This window comes from Chelonia mydas, chromosome 11 (genome assembly GCF_015237465.2).
Source record: "Chelonia mydas isolate rCheMyd1 chromosome 11, rCheMyd1.pri.v2, whole genome shotgun sequence".
In the NCBI taxonomy this organism is placed as follows: Eukaryota; Metazoa; Chordata; order Testudines; family Cheloniidae; genus Chelonia; species Chelonia mydas.
In genome coordinates, this window is record NC_051251.2 from 5,505,719 (window position 1) to 5,520,167 (window position 14,449).

Below are 14,449 nucleotides of genomic sequence, written 5' to 3' on the forward strand. Positions count from 1 at the left end.
GCAAATTGCAGCCGGTTATTGTCTGCACTCAAAACCATCAAGTTATTTGAAAATGATCATTTATGTTAGAAACAGGATTATGTTACTGTGAAAGTATGTCAGGCAAATGCAGAACACAATTTACTTTGAAGGTCAGTTGAGTATTATAATGGGTGTGTATAGGTAGCTGTTATGCAGTCAAGATGATGCAGGGAAAGGAACGATAGTCACGAAATGTTACAAAAACACAGATCTCTGATTAGCCAATAAGGACCAAAGAAAAGGTCATACAGGCTATTAAACTGTGTGACAGTGAAGGTGTAGATGTGCAGTTTCAGTGTAATTAGCTGGTTTGTGGGTCGCGGTGTTCCGGCACTTGAAAACAGAACCACAAAAGAGTGAGAATGAGGAGAGCATCCCTTACTTTGCTGCCACATAAGCAGGGGCTTGACTGGCATTTCTGATTTGTCAAAAAATGGAAGCCTGGAACAGGGAGCAGCCATACTCCATATGCAGCCAAATGCCCATATGCAGGAATGCCAGTTTCTATGGAGTATTGGACACACATTGTTTTCTCATTTGTGTGGTGTATTGAAAGGTGTGTTAAAATGATAAACCATCACTTTACAGTCTGAGGAGGGTTCCTGGTTCTGCTTGCTGGCTAGGGGGATCTGTAAGGAAGCGTGCCATCTGAATTTTTAGGAGTCAGTCTGCAAAGAGCCAGCCTACTGTAGGGTGGGGTGATTTAATGCCTGGCTGCTCTAGAGAGCAGCCTGCTTTCTCTCTCTCTGTTTTTGGTTCTTGTGTGTGAAGATTCTGGATTTTAAGAAATAAGGTAGTGTTACCTTGCAGCCTTCCAGCAAAGAGTATTTTATGTTTTATCTAACTTGTATGTTTGTACGCCATGAACGTAATCCCTCACATTTTTTTGTAATAATGTGTCTTTGTTGTAATTCTACCTAGGAAAACACGAACACATTGGTTGAAATGGATGTCCTTCATCAGGCACACCCCTGGGTCCTCTATCTTTTACAAAGAGAAACTACAAGGCCTGATTCTCTATTGGCCTGCACCTTGCTCAGTCATTTAGATTAGTGCAAAGCGGCTGTCAAATGCTACCATTCATTAAACCCGCGATACAGGGGCCTGTGACTGTACAATGTGGAGGACAATGGAGAATCAGGGCCATTCAGCCTTCATGCTCAGTGCCTACTCTACATTTCAGCCAGATGTCCTCAGAACAGAGTGCAGTGAAGGTGGTCTGCATTGCCTCGAGTCACCAGATCTGTGCCTTATTATTTGCAAGGTAGTGCCGAAACATTTTAGTAGTGGCTCGGTAGGGAGGAGAACAGTATTGAGGACTATGTAAGGGTTTTGTGTGTGTTTAGATTACACGAGGGTGCTCATGCAAGATGCCAGTCTAGCTATCCTTGGAAAATTAAGACCTCCGTTTAGTTATGCATTCACAAGAACCAGTACTGGTAGGACAGCAGCAGTACAAGCTCCAGTCCCTTGGTGTCTATCCCCAGTGTGCTTAATATTGCTTTGGAAGCACAAATTCCTAGTCTGGACTAGATGACCTCTCATGGTCCCTTCCAGTCCTACGATTCTATGATTGTGAAGCATCAGGATAGAAAGACTGGGCTAATGGCCCTCGCACGCCCATAAAGATGCTAGGTACATGGAAGCATATCCCATCAGCTGGAATTCTGGAAGAAGGAAATAAAGACAGCTGACAGGAAAATTCTTCCTCTCTTTGCTGCTTGATCTCTCACAGGGCGGGAGCTAGGAAACAAGAGCAGAGATCCCCAGGATCGACCTGGGCTAGTCCTAAAGGACATTCAGTGCTGATAGGTTACTACATCTCTGTCACCTTTTGGAACCATAGACTGTAACTCATTTGTGCTTATATGTTGCCAGCTGTAACCTGTAAATAACCCTCTAACAGGTTGCTCGTCATGCCCCTCCGGTTCGACTCTTCTCCCCCTCTTCTCAGAGACTCAGGAACACTTTAGGCTGGTGCAACACCTGTGCTCTTTATTTGTGATCAGGTCCCCACCACCAGTTTCCAACATTATACAGGCTTTTTACAACAACTTGGCCTACCACAGGCTTGGCCAGCAACAGACTAGGAGAGTCCCAACTTCCTCAGGGCCTGAGCCTGAGCCTAAGTAATGAGGCTGGCAGGTGTGGTCAGTTACCAGGCAAGCATCAGGCTATCTACCCAGCCCCAATCCTTTACCCCAGATTGGGGTTGGAGTGGCAGGAGCTGATTAAGGCCTCTCTAGCAGCACCCTGCCACACACCCTCTGATTTCTTTCCCTAGTTAATAAATCTTTGGTTAATTTACTATAGGATTGGCTACCAGTGTTGCCTTTGGTGTGAGATATGAGATACAAATTGACCTGGGGCAAGTGACTGGTCTCTTGGGACTGGGAGCAACCTGAATATTTCGTGATCTTTGGTGTAAGTGACCATTTATCACTAAGTCCAGCTTGCCCGGGTGGCAATATAGATTGGAGTGCCCAAGGGGACTGTCTGTGACTCCAGGGTAAGACTGTTACAATGATCCAGGAGTTCACATTTGTTGCTGTGTTGGTGAAATCTAATTATAGAACATGCCACCAGTTTGAGGTCTCTGCCCTGCTTTTGGACATCTGCCCTGAGGTTGGTCGTGAACCCCTCCGGACAGCGTGACAGTAGCACTTTTTAACCCCTTTGCATTGGTGCAAATGACTACACAAGATGCAGAGCAATGGTGAATTGGGCCCCAGGTGAGGAAGCTGCAAAGCACATCCTAAGGACATTACGTGTCCCATCAGGAGAAATATCACAACGACCTTACACGCTAAAGGACTCAATACCAAAGCAAGGAAGCGCAGATATTACCAAAGCCTATCAGTGGTGCCACATTCATTGTTGCAAGGAAAGGGAAGGAACTATTTGCCGTGACCCTGAAGTAGAGCCAGCCTAGCTTCTCCTGCATCTGAGCACGCAGGAGGTGTCGGAATGGGAACGAGCATACAGGAATTAAAAGATCCAGTGGTCTATAAGTGAACGTCATTTTGAATGGCCTTGTCCCCTAATGAAGTCTACCTTTTTTTTTTTCCTATCCAAAATATTCCTCCTTCGGACCGTTAATGTCAGTCAATCTCAGCCCATCAACTCAGCAATATGCAACTCCTCCAGGAAGCTGGGCCTCGCTTCTTCTTTTTATTTCCTCTTAATTAAGCACTGCTGCATGCTGCTTCGCTTGCTAGGGCTAGAGAGGTGCTTCAAACAAAGCGTCGGAGAAGGACATTAAAGCAAGCCCCATAGAGCTTATTTAAAAGTGTCCCAAGGCTATCGGTAAGCTACTGTACAGGCAAAATCAGAGAAAATGGGACATTACCTGATCTGCATTGGACACCTGATACCTATTACCACCAAACTCTCATTGCAATGAATGAAATCTTTTGTGACAATTAGTAGGGATCGGAGCATATTTTAGAGAGGGGCTTGCTGGAGCTGGAGCAGCATATACCGCAGTAGTAAAATCATTAGGGCAACAAGCCACAGCCATGCAAAGAGTACAAAGCAGAAGGGAAAACTATGAAATTGGCTGAGTTAGAGTCAGAAAAGGCCTAACGGAAACAAAATGTTCCTCCACCAGTGTGTCTCTATCTTCAGTCAATAGGGCCACTTCCAGGGACAAGCAGGTAGCCGAGTCTCCATGGCCCATTCAACCTTGACCTCTTGGCCAAAAGTGCCAACAAGGGGGCCAATCCGTGCCAGCTGTGAGGGTAGCTGTCTGTCTAGTTCATTGGTTCTCAAACTATGGGTCAGGACCCCAAAGTGGGTCGCGGCTAGGGCCGCCAGGACTGGCATTAGACTTGGTGGGGCCCAGGGCTGAAGACAAAGCCCAAACCCCACCGCCCAGGGCCAAAGCCTGAGGACTTCAGCCCTGGGTGGCGGGGTTCAGGTTACAGGCCCCCCACGTGGGGCTCTTGAGCTTTGCCCCCCGCACCTGGGGCATGGGGCTTGGGCTCAGCTCCCCCCATCTCTCCCCCGCCCGAGGTGGAGGGGCTCAGGCAGGCTCAGGCTCGGGACTCCACTCCTGGGGCCATGTTGTCATTTTTGTTGTCAGAAGGGGGTCGCGGTGCAATGCAGTTTGAGAACCCCTGATCTAGTTCTTAGCTGTGATGTGGACATGCCTGGAACTGAACTGACACCTCCAGCTCATTTGACTTACATCACCAAACCATATAAGCTTCTTTCCTTGTCAGGCACCTTGGAGGGCACTCTTTAGTCAGCGAATGGGAACTGCTGTTATGTGTGTTCATCTTCACCCTTAGAAACCCATTGCGTCTGGCAGTGAACAGTGTGGCTTTTGGCTCATTGCTGTCGCTGGATTCTAGCTCCCCTTCCCCCCACCCCGCCCCCAAGGGTACTGAATTTAGCAGCCAGTAACAAGGTAGAAGAATATTAGCCAGCAGCGCCTCTGCAAATCAGCCTGGTTGGAACTCCCAATGCACAATTCACAGCCTAGCAAGGGAGCCTCCAAAGTAGGGAAGGATTCTGAATTCTAAGGGTAGTGAAGGTGGGCACAGAAGAATCATTACCGTCAGCAGCTGTTAATTATGAAGAAAGACGGATTGCTGCTGCAGGTCAGCGTCCACTGGGGAAAGGCCCGGGACAGATGAGGTTATTATTCATACTGTGCTGTTCATATAAATCAATGGAACTTCCACCAGCACCAGGCACTGTTCTTGTTTTGCTCTGTTGATTGACGGGCTATGCCTATGGTCCTCCTCTGCAGATCCCCTTTGCTGTGTTCCTAACAGATGCACATGTCCTAATCTGAAACCTCCAAATGCCTCCTTGAGCACCTAGGGTTATCAGTCATTGCAGCTAGAGTCCAGCTGTATGGTGCAGCTGACATCTGTGTGACATTTGTGCTTCTATAGCAGGAGGCTTCTGTATTTTAAATCCTGGCAACCCAACTACTGTGTTGGTTGGTGGTCTTTCACGTTAGCTATATGTACTTAAGCCAGTGCCTGCTCAAGCGATCTTGGTTGTGTTAAATGCCAGGTTCCCAGTGATGCCTTTCCAGTGAAATGGTGACATACTTTAGTTTATGGTGGTGATGGAGCCACCAATGGGTTTGTGGTTAAGGCATGAGACTGGGAGTCAAGAAGTCTGGGCTCAGTGCCCAGCTCTGCTACAGGCTTCCTGGATGACCTTGGACAAGTTACTTCATGTCTCTTTCCCTGTGTTCCTCATCTGTGAAATGGAGATACAATTATTTCATTTCTTCCACTGTTTGTCTGTTTAGACTGTATGTTCTTCACAGCTGGGACTGTCTTACACTGTGTACATACAGCACCTAGCACATGGAAGCCTCAGTCTCAGTTGGGGCATCCAGCATTACAGTAATACAAACAATAAGTGATACAAACAATACAACACAAGAATACAAACAATAAGTGTTTTAGGAGCAGGACTGAGAAGCAGGAAGCACTGAGTTCTGTGTTTACCATCTGCAAAGCGAGATGATGATGGTGCCTGCCTACCCACCGTACCTGCCAAGTCTGTTCTGACTATTCTGAGTCAATGAATGCAAAGTTCAACTGTGTCTTTGTCACAGACCACTTTAACCTTGAAGTCCATGGAATTCCACCTCAATAAATGACAATAATGAAACATCTGAGGCTGAGATTTCACATGCAGAACGGTTAGGAAATTCAGAGCTGAAAGAGTAACTGTTCCACTTGTATGTATAGAGAATATGTTCTTTAATGATTTGGAAGATGGGGATACCAACATGCTCATCAAATGCCCTGATGATCCCAAACGGGAGGTGTTTCAACTACAGAACATATGGAATGGAAGTTTTAAAAAGGAGATTCCACATGGAAACCTTCCAGCTAAAACCTAGAGGGGGAAATAATCTGAAAGGCAAACATGGAAGGAACAAACCTGGGACACCCTTCTGCTGGAAGTGACCTTGGGGCAGCAGTCGACAGTGAATTAGGCATGAGATCGCAATGATGGCAGCACCGTCAACTACTAAAATACAAACACTTTAAAATAATGGGGAACCAAGAATGACCAGGTAAAGGGGGGATAATTTATATGTGAAAACAAACAAACCCATGGAACTAAAAAGCCCAATCATCAGCCTGACAGCTCTGCCTGCATGTGGTTTCACTTTCCCTACCTTTCATTTCCTTTTTATCTATATAGGTTGTGAGGTCTCTAGGGCAGGGACAATGCCTTCCTACATGGTCTAGGCATTTTGGTATGGGACCAGCTTACCTGACACAGTGCAGTGTAATGTTCACAGCATACACATAAAAATATATGTGTATACAGCGTCTAGCACATTTTGGGTACTCCTGTAATAATCATTGTGATAAAGTGGTCCATCCTGGGTTTATCCAGAGTATTAGGGGATGGAGCCATGCTCTTCCCCTCCCTTACTTCCTTTGGGCTCGGGGGAGTTCCCCCACACATACTCACTTGGTTGTGATGAGTTGAAACAAGCAGCCAGTTCACCAGCCTGCAGGCCTGTAAGGAAAGTGTTGTAACTGGTTACACCAAACCATCCCTTTACAAAAATAATCATGGTAACTTGTGGAAGACATGAGTCTCCACGAATATTAGAAGGGTATGAGCCTTAAGGTTGAAGAAGAATTTGTGAAGGTGGTAAAATGGAATATAGCCAGAAGTAATTGGGATGGAAAAGGAGAATTTCGCCTGAATAGCCTAGAATATTTGCAACAGATTCCCAAGAGAAGAGGTAAAGTTCCATCAGCTGGGACCTTTCAAATTAGGCTTGAAAAAAAGATACAGTAGGGAACAACCTTGCATTGCCTGGGAGAAGACCTGGATAACCTCCTATCTAGAGTTTCAAAACCAAGTCTCTACTCTTGGAAACACAATTTGCATGCACAGTTTTGCGCCCAAACTTATTTGCAGGTACAATTTACATTATTTGTCAGGTCCCAGCTTACTACACATCAGATACTTTGATGTCCAAATGGCCTAACTTGCGCCTGCTAAGAATTGTGCAAAATTGCCACGACAGCTATTTGTACCCAAAATGTTGCAGGTGCCAAAATGGAGGCCAGGCATGACTAGCTGACGGAAAGATAACCCTGTAAGATACAGCAGAGGATGTGTTAAGAGCTGATGTTCTGGAAACTATGCAGCAATAGACTGGAAAATATGTTGCAATGTTCCAGTTAATACCGCAAGATGCCTGAAAGTAACATTTCTGGGGATTCTGTGACAAACTCAGGTTGCTGTGGTAACTCATTGGGATGTCAATGAGGATAAGGGGACAGCCATGAGAAAGGGGCAGCCCTGAATCAGTGGGCTGTGGAAGTATGGGTAAGGAAAAAGGGGTTGGAACCCTTATGCACATGCGTGAGCCTGAGTAGGCATAAGCGGAACTCAGGATCAAAGGTGTGGCCAGTTCCTGTGTGGCACATGGGGCAGGCGCGTGGGTGTGTGTGTAGGCTGACAACGCTGGTGATGATGAAGATGATGATGGTGAAGATAATGACTGACCCTCTAGGGTCCCCCAGCAGGAGATGTGAGATGTGAGTGATGCTAGTCATAGGGCTAAACACGCTGCATTCTCTTTCTTTCTCTCTGCTGTTGTATTTCAGTGTTTGTGAAATTATCTGCTTAGTGGAGTTGTTAATAAAGGGACTTGTGACAAATTGTTTCTTGTGTGTTCCTCGCGTCTCTCATTCTAATGATACTGATAATAATATTCCTGATGTTATAGCCCCCAGGAGACTGAACCTTTATTGACCACTGCAATCTAGGAGATTAATCAATAATCAATACATCAACCCATCAGTACGACAACAAGCGACTAACATGAAGGCTATCCCTTTCAATGGAGAGTTACATCTTAGCTATTTGAACGAACAGATAAGGAGGCCAATTTCTCTGTGGGCGTAATTACACTGATGTTCATGGAGTTACGCCAGCAAAGAATTTGGTCCTAGATTTGCACTGGGAGAGGAACAGCCCATCTAGGAAGAAATCCAGCCGGGAGATTCCCCTGTGAACAGCAGCTTTTCCAGGATGTTGGCTGGACTGGATGTTACATAACAAATCGAATTTTACACATATTGATTGTTAATATGTTAAATCAGGAGGCAGTTTTAGACATCTAAATGGCATGTAACCAATTTGCTGAGGTGGATGTAGTTAGGCACCAATTGACATACTTATTAATGTCACCATTTTCAGTTATTAATTCAAGTTTAATTACCCTGCTTGGGGCTATATGGTTAATTGTTTAAAACATTGACAGGTTTATTGGGGATCAATTACAGTCTTCTAATTAATTAATTAATTTTGCTAGCAATTAGGGAAGATTAAGACAGCAAGTGGTGTTCCCCTGGTGAGTTAGAACCAACAGAGCTGTTGGAAAAAGCCAATTTTATTTCCAAAAAAAATTTTGAGTGAAACCGTTTTGTTCCTTTTTCCTTCAGGCAGCATGAATTCCAAACATCAATTCATAAAACAAAAAGTCTGAAAAGATACTCACTGGACACATTCAAATAACCCAATACGTGAAAGGAAACTGTGTCCTGCTTGCAGATATTCTAATAAGGAAAAAAGGTTAAAGTCATCAAATAAATTGTTTGTTGCAAATTCTTGGCTCCGCTCAAATCATTGTCCTCATCTTAAAGATCCGGAGAGAGAAATTCCAAGAGGTTAAAGTGAATTACATTGATCACACAGGAAGCATAGACTCATAGAAATGGAGAGCAGGAAGAGACCTTGAGAGATCATCTCATTCATCCTCCTGTCCTGAGTCTGGACTGGATAAATCTAAACCATCTCTGATAGGTGTTTGTCCAGTGTTGAACCTCCAGTGATGGAGATCCCACAACCTCCGCTGGTAACCTACTGCAGTACCTAACTATCCTTGTAATTAGAATGTTTTACCTTGCCTGACTCTCCATTGTTGCAGATTACTTCTTGTCCTACCTTCAGTGAACGTGCAGAACAATTGATCACTGTCCTCTTTATAGCAGTAAGCAATGGCATGTGGCAGATGTGGGAATAAACTCTGGTTTTCTGCTTCCTGTTCTTCTGCCTTACTCACAACACCATCCTTCCCACCTTGATTAGGAGGCTAGCATTTAGTATGTGTTATCCAACCACCCAGTCTCACATGGGGCACCTTGTCATCATAGATTTTTATTGTAAAATAGACTTAAAATAAAATTCCTTTCACACAACCAACCAAACATAAGATAAGGTCAGGACAAAATAAAAGCAGACCTTATTCTGGTTTAAAAGGTTAATTAATCTTTCATCAATTCAATAATCATTTGACACAACCAATCCTGCATCTTGGCAGTGGATAAGACTAGATGTCCCTTTTGGTTCCTTCTATCCTTATGGTTCTGTGATTCCATGATTAATGAAGCTTCTTGTCTAGCTTGGCCATAACAAACCTCTGTCCTCTTCTCTCCTAGCACTAGGGAGCTTATTCTATTTATCTAATCTGTCTTGTCATTTTAGGTGAAATCCACCCATGTGCATAGGGCCAGCAAAAGGCATATGCACAGTTAAAACTACTTAGTGACTAAAGTGTGACTTAAATAATGCATTGGCTTTGTTCTGGCTTTCAGCACAGGGGTGAATGTCACCCTTAGTGCTCATCACCTTGGTATCTGAGCTGGTTTGAAACCTTAGCCCCTCTCTTAAGTATCATTTAGTAACCCCACCTCATTGCTATAACACTGTCACCCGTTCAGGTGTGGGCATCAAGAGAGTTTAGATGGGAGTGGACTCCCTACTCATAGACTCAAACTTTAAGGTCAGAAGGGACCATCATGATCATCTAGTCTGATCTCTTGCACATTGCAGGCCACAGAACCTCACCCACCCACTCTTGTAATAGACCCCTACACTCTGGCTGAGTTACTGAAGTCCTCAAACCATGATTGAAAGACTTCAAGTTACAGAGAATCCACCATTTACACTAGTTTAAACCTGCAAGTGACCCATGCCCCATGCTGCAGAGGAAGGTGAAAGCCCCGAGGGTCCCTGCCAATCTGCCCTGGGGGAAAATTTCTTCCCAGCCCCAAATCTGGCAATCAGTTAGATCCTGAGCATGTGGGCAAGACCCACCAGCCAGACACCTGGGAAAGAATGCTCTGTAGTAACTCAGAGCCCTCTCCATCGAGTGTCCCATCACCGCCCATTGGAGGTATTTGCTGCTAGCCGTTGAAGATCGGCTACATGCCATTGTAGGCAGTCTCATCATACCATCCCCTCTATAAATGTATCACACTCTATCTTTTAGCCAGTTAGGTTTTTTGCCACCACTACTCTGCTCAGAAAACTGTTCCAGAATTTCACTCCCCTGGTGGTTAGAAGCCTTCTTCTAATTTCAAGCCTAAACTTGAACTGTTGATGGACAGTTTATATCCATTTGTTCTTGTGTCCACATTAGTGCTTAACTTAAATAACTCTTCTCCCTCCCTGGTATTTATCCTCCTGATGTATTTATAGAGAGCAATCCTATCTCCCCTCAGCCTTCGTTTGGTTCAGCTAAACAAGCCAAGTTATTTGAGTCTCCTCTCATAAAGTAAAAACAACAAGGAGTCCTTTGATTGAATTTGGTAGTTAGCACTACCAAAAGTAATTTTCTCTCTGTTGATATTCATCCCTTCTTGTCAGCTGTTGGGAATGGGCCATGTGCACCTTAATTGAATTGGCCTCGCTAGCACTGATCCCCCACTTGGTAAGGCAACTCCCATCTTTTCATGTGCTGTATATTTATACCTGTTCACTGTGTTTTTCACTCCATGCATCTGATGAAGTGGGTTATATCCCACAAAAACTTAATCCCAAATACATTTGTTAGTCTCTAAGGTGCCACAAGGACTCCTCATTGTTTTTAGTGATACAGACTAACTCTGAAACATCTCATAAGGTAGGTTTTCCATTCCTTGGATCATCCTAGTAGCCCTTCTTTGCACCACTTCTGGTTTGAAATCATCTTTCTTAAACACGGGAGATCAGAACTGCACACAGTGTTGCAGATGAGGTCTCACCAGTGCCATGTATAATGGCACTAACACTTTCGACTGCTTGCAGATCGTAGAGGATGGCCTCTGCAACCTGGCGTATGAGGTTGGAAAGGGAACTAATAGAGATGAAATCTGGGACTGTCTTATATCTAAGTGCACCATTAAAACCCCTTTTTATTTAACTATCCTGACAGCCAATAATAGCTGCCTCTGTGTAATCTGTGGCAAAGCCACTGGGAATGATCAGCGTTTCCTCTCCCAGACTGGCTCTGTGTGGGGAGAATTTTAAAGGGGTGGCAGGAGGTACATTAACACACCTATTCCTTAAAATCCCAGGATTTGGGAATGATTGGGGAACTAAACAACAGTCCCTCCTTGATGAGTGCCCTTTGCATATGTGACTCTTTGCAGCAGTGGAGGAAAGGAGAAAGAACGGGGTGGGTGGGTGTTTCCAGCAGCTGAGAGGAGAGGGGATAAATGCGTGAAACAAAGGAGGATTTTATCACACAGTGAAGGCAAAGTCATCCGTTGTTCTGAGCGTGGCAGCCATATCTGGAGATAACATGGACGGCGCGTCTGCCTTAACTTTAAATTCCCCTGCAGTTGTAGCTATGGGATTTCTGGAGCGATAAAGTAGCAATTTTAAGACTTGCTGTTTTTTTAAAATATCCCTTCAAAAAGTGAACTCAAGTCTGAGCGAGGAGGAGCCTGATGTAGAATTTAAGGCCTAGCTCAGTGATACTCAGACCTCAGTGGTTCAGGAGCCAAATTAGCGACCAGCATCACCCAAAAGAGCCAGAGGAGGGTGAATTCATTGTTTCATTTACTATAGTGCTATAGATTGCTATTTAAACAGTATGAGGGGGAAACATTTATATATCTTATTCTCACAGCAAAATGACTGAGCGAGTATTATTATTTTATCAGCTACAATTGGTTAATAACATAGTAAAAGCCTCCTGATTGGTTAATAATTACATCACACAGTGTTTTAATATTGTGTGCTGCAAAGAGACACATTAAAGAGCCACTTGCAGCTCACGAGGCTCAGTCTGAGTATCACTGGCCTAGAGTAAAACTCTGCATTGTGTTTTAGTAGCTGCTGAGCAAATGCTGTATTATTCTCTCCGACTGTTTTTTGTGCTCTCTTGTGTCAGATGCAATGGAGACAGGAAGAAAAGAAATTCAGGCGGGCTTCTGGTGCCAATTTTAAAAGGGCCCACTCAGCTGGGATTACAAAATTCACACATAGGTGTGTGCAAAGCCTCCATGTCTGTGGGTGACAAGACATATTTGCACACACAGTTACCAATTTGGGGTGCCAATACATTTTTGCACCCAGGCATGGGTCTGGCTGTGCACAGATGGCTCATTTTGCATGTGCAAAGAGTGGCTGGGGTAAATATTGTCCACTTGCTTAAGAATGTCCTTGAAAATGTGACCCTTTACAAAAAGCCCGCTGCTTGACATCTCCTTGAGGGGGCCATTTAGGGATCTGGGGCAAAAATTGGGGATTGGTCCTGGTTTGACCAGGGGGTTGGACTAGATGATCTCCTGAGGTCCCTTCCAACCCTGATATTCTATTCTATGATCTGTTTTGCTTCTATTACATTGCTACGATTAGCAGTGAAGCTACTCTGCCAGCAGGGGGTGCCAATGCCAATAGGGTGTCATCGTATGGAGGAATTGCTCACAAGGTAACACAATGGGAACGATGTTTAAATTCGACTCGGACAACACAATACAGAAGGGGAAGAAATCATAGGGAATTTCAATGAGACTGAAAGAAACATGCAGTTTCTGGAAAAACTGGCAAGTCTTGAATTTTTGCTACCCTGGTAGAAAAAAAGATCAAACATGTCTGTTTCGTGCTGAGCGTATCAAAGAGAAGAAGAATCAAAAGCAAATTGGCATTAGGTAAGCCTGCTGTCCTGGCCTCACAATATTGTGCTTTGATGAAAGAAGTGAGGCTGCATTTTCACCTGCCGGTCACAAGGGGAATTTAATAAAAGCCGGGTTTGTGCTATGCACGAGAATGGTATTATTATTATGGTAATGATTATTTATTATTATTTACTGTGCCTTTTCAGAGTATTTGGTGTTGTAGAAAAGAGAAGGCAGGTGACAAAGTTCTGAGCTCAGTAATGCCTGCTCTCAGCTGACATCAATGGAACAGAGGGACTTAGGACTGACAACATAGGATATAGGATTGGAAGGGACCTCCTGGTTCATCACATCCAGTCTCCTGCTATTACAGGCACACTCATCATATAATCCCATTTATAAATGTATCAAACTTCATCTTCAAACAAGGGAGGTTCTTTGCCCCCCTCAACTCCTATTGGGAAGCAATTCCAGAACCTCATTCATCTGGTTATAGACCTTCTTCTAGGGTGACCAGATGCCCTGATTTTATAGGGACGGTCCTGTTATTTGCGGCTTTGTCTTATATAGGTGTCTATTACCCCCACCTCCATCTCCATTTTTCACACTGGCTATCTGGTCACCCTACCTTCTTCTAATTTCCAGCCTGAATTTATTCTTGGCCAGTTTCCACCCATTCATGCCTGTGCCAAGATTGTCCTTCAGCCAGAGGTGATGCGTGGGGGGAGGGGAGGGGGCACCTGGGGTCACATGCCCCCCCCCCCAATTTGCTGCTTGGCTTGTATTGAGAATGCTCACACAGACTGAGCATGCTCAGTAACATCCGCTGGAGCCGGGCCCTCACTCTGTCCCCACCATTATCGTTGTTCTTTAGCACAGAATCTGGCTCATTGTTTTTGTGCTCTGGAGCTTACAGCCGACAGAGAGATTAGTTTTGTAGGTGAAGGCATAGAGGTATAAAATCATCAGCGCTATAAAATCTACGCTCCCTGAGATCACAGTTTCAGATGGCATTAGCTCCCCAAATACCACCTTTCTGAGCTGCATACTCTGAGGATTATCTAGTGAAGTATGTGTGTGCCTTCAAGAAGGGCTCTGAAAGCCTGATGATACATTCTGTGGTTATTAAAGATCTCATTGCACTTGGAAGAGTCAACGCTCGGGTTGGCCCACATCTCCCCTCCCCCTGTGGCTGCGCAATACATGCTGTGTGCCTTCCAGCAAAGTACGTTGGGGGCTTTCTGGAAGAAATGTGCTTGGCTATATAAATGCACATTCTTCTTCTTATTATTACAGGGAAGATGAGTTCAAGTCTGCCTTATGATTGCCTCTAACTAAGATCTGGGGTTAGTGAAAGGAAAAGGTTAGTTCATTCTGGCAGCTGCGTGTGAAACTGTCACTGAACTCTGTACATTTTTAGTGCCAATTGTTTGGTCACAGTGACCCTGAAAGGATTTTAAGAAAGGAATTAGACTCTGTGTGGGTGATGGTAAATACAACAGCAGACAACCTATGAACAAAAAGAAAAGGAG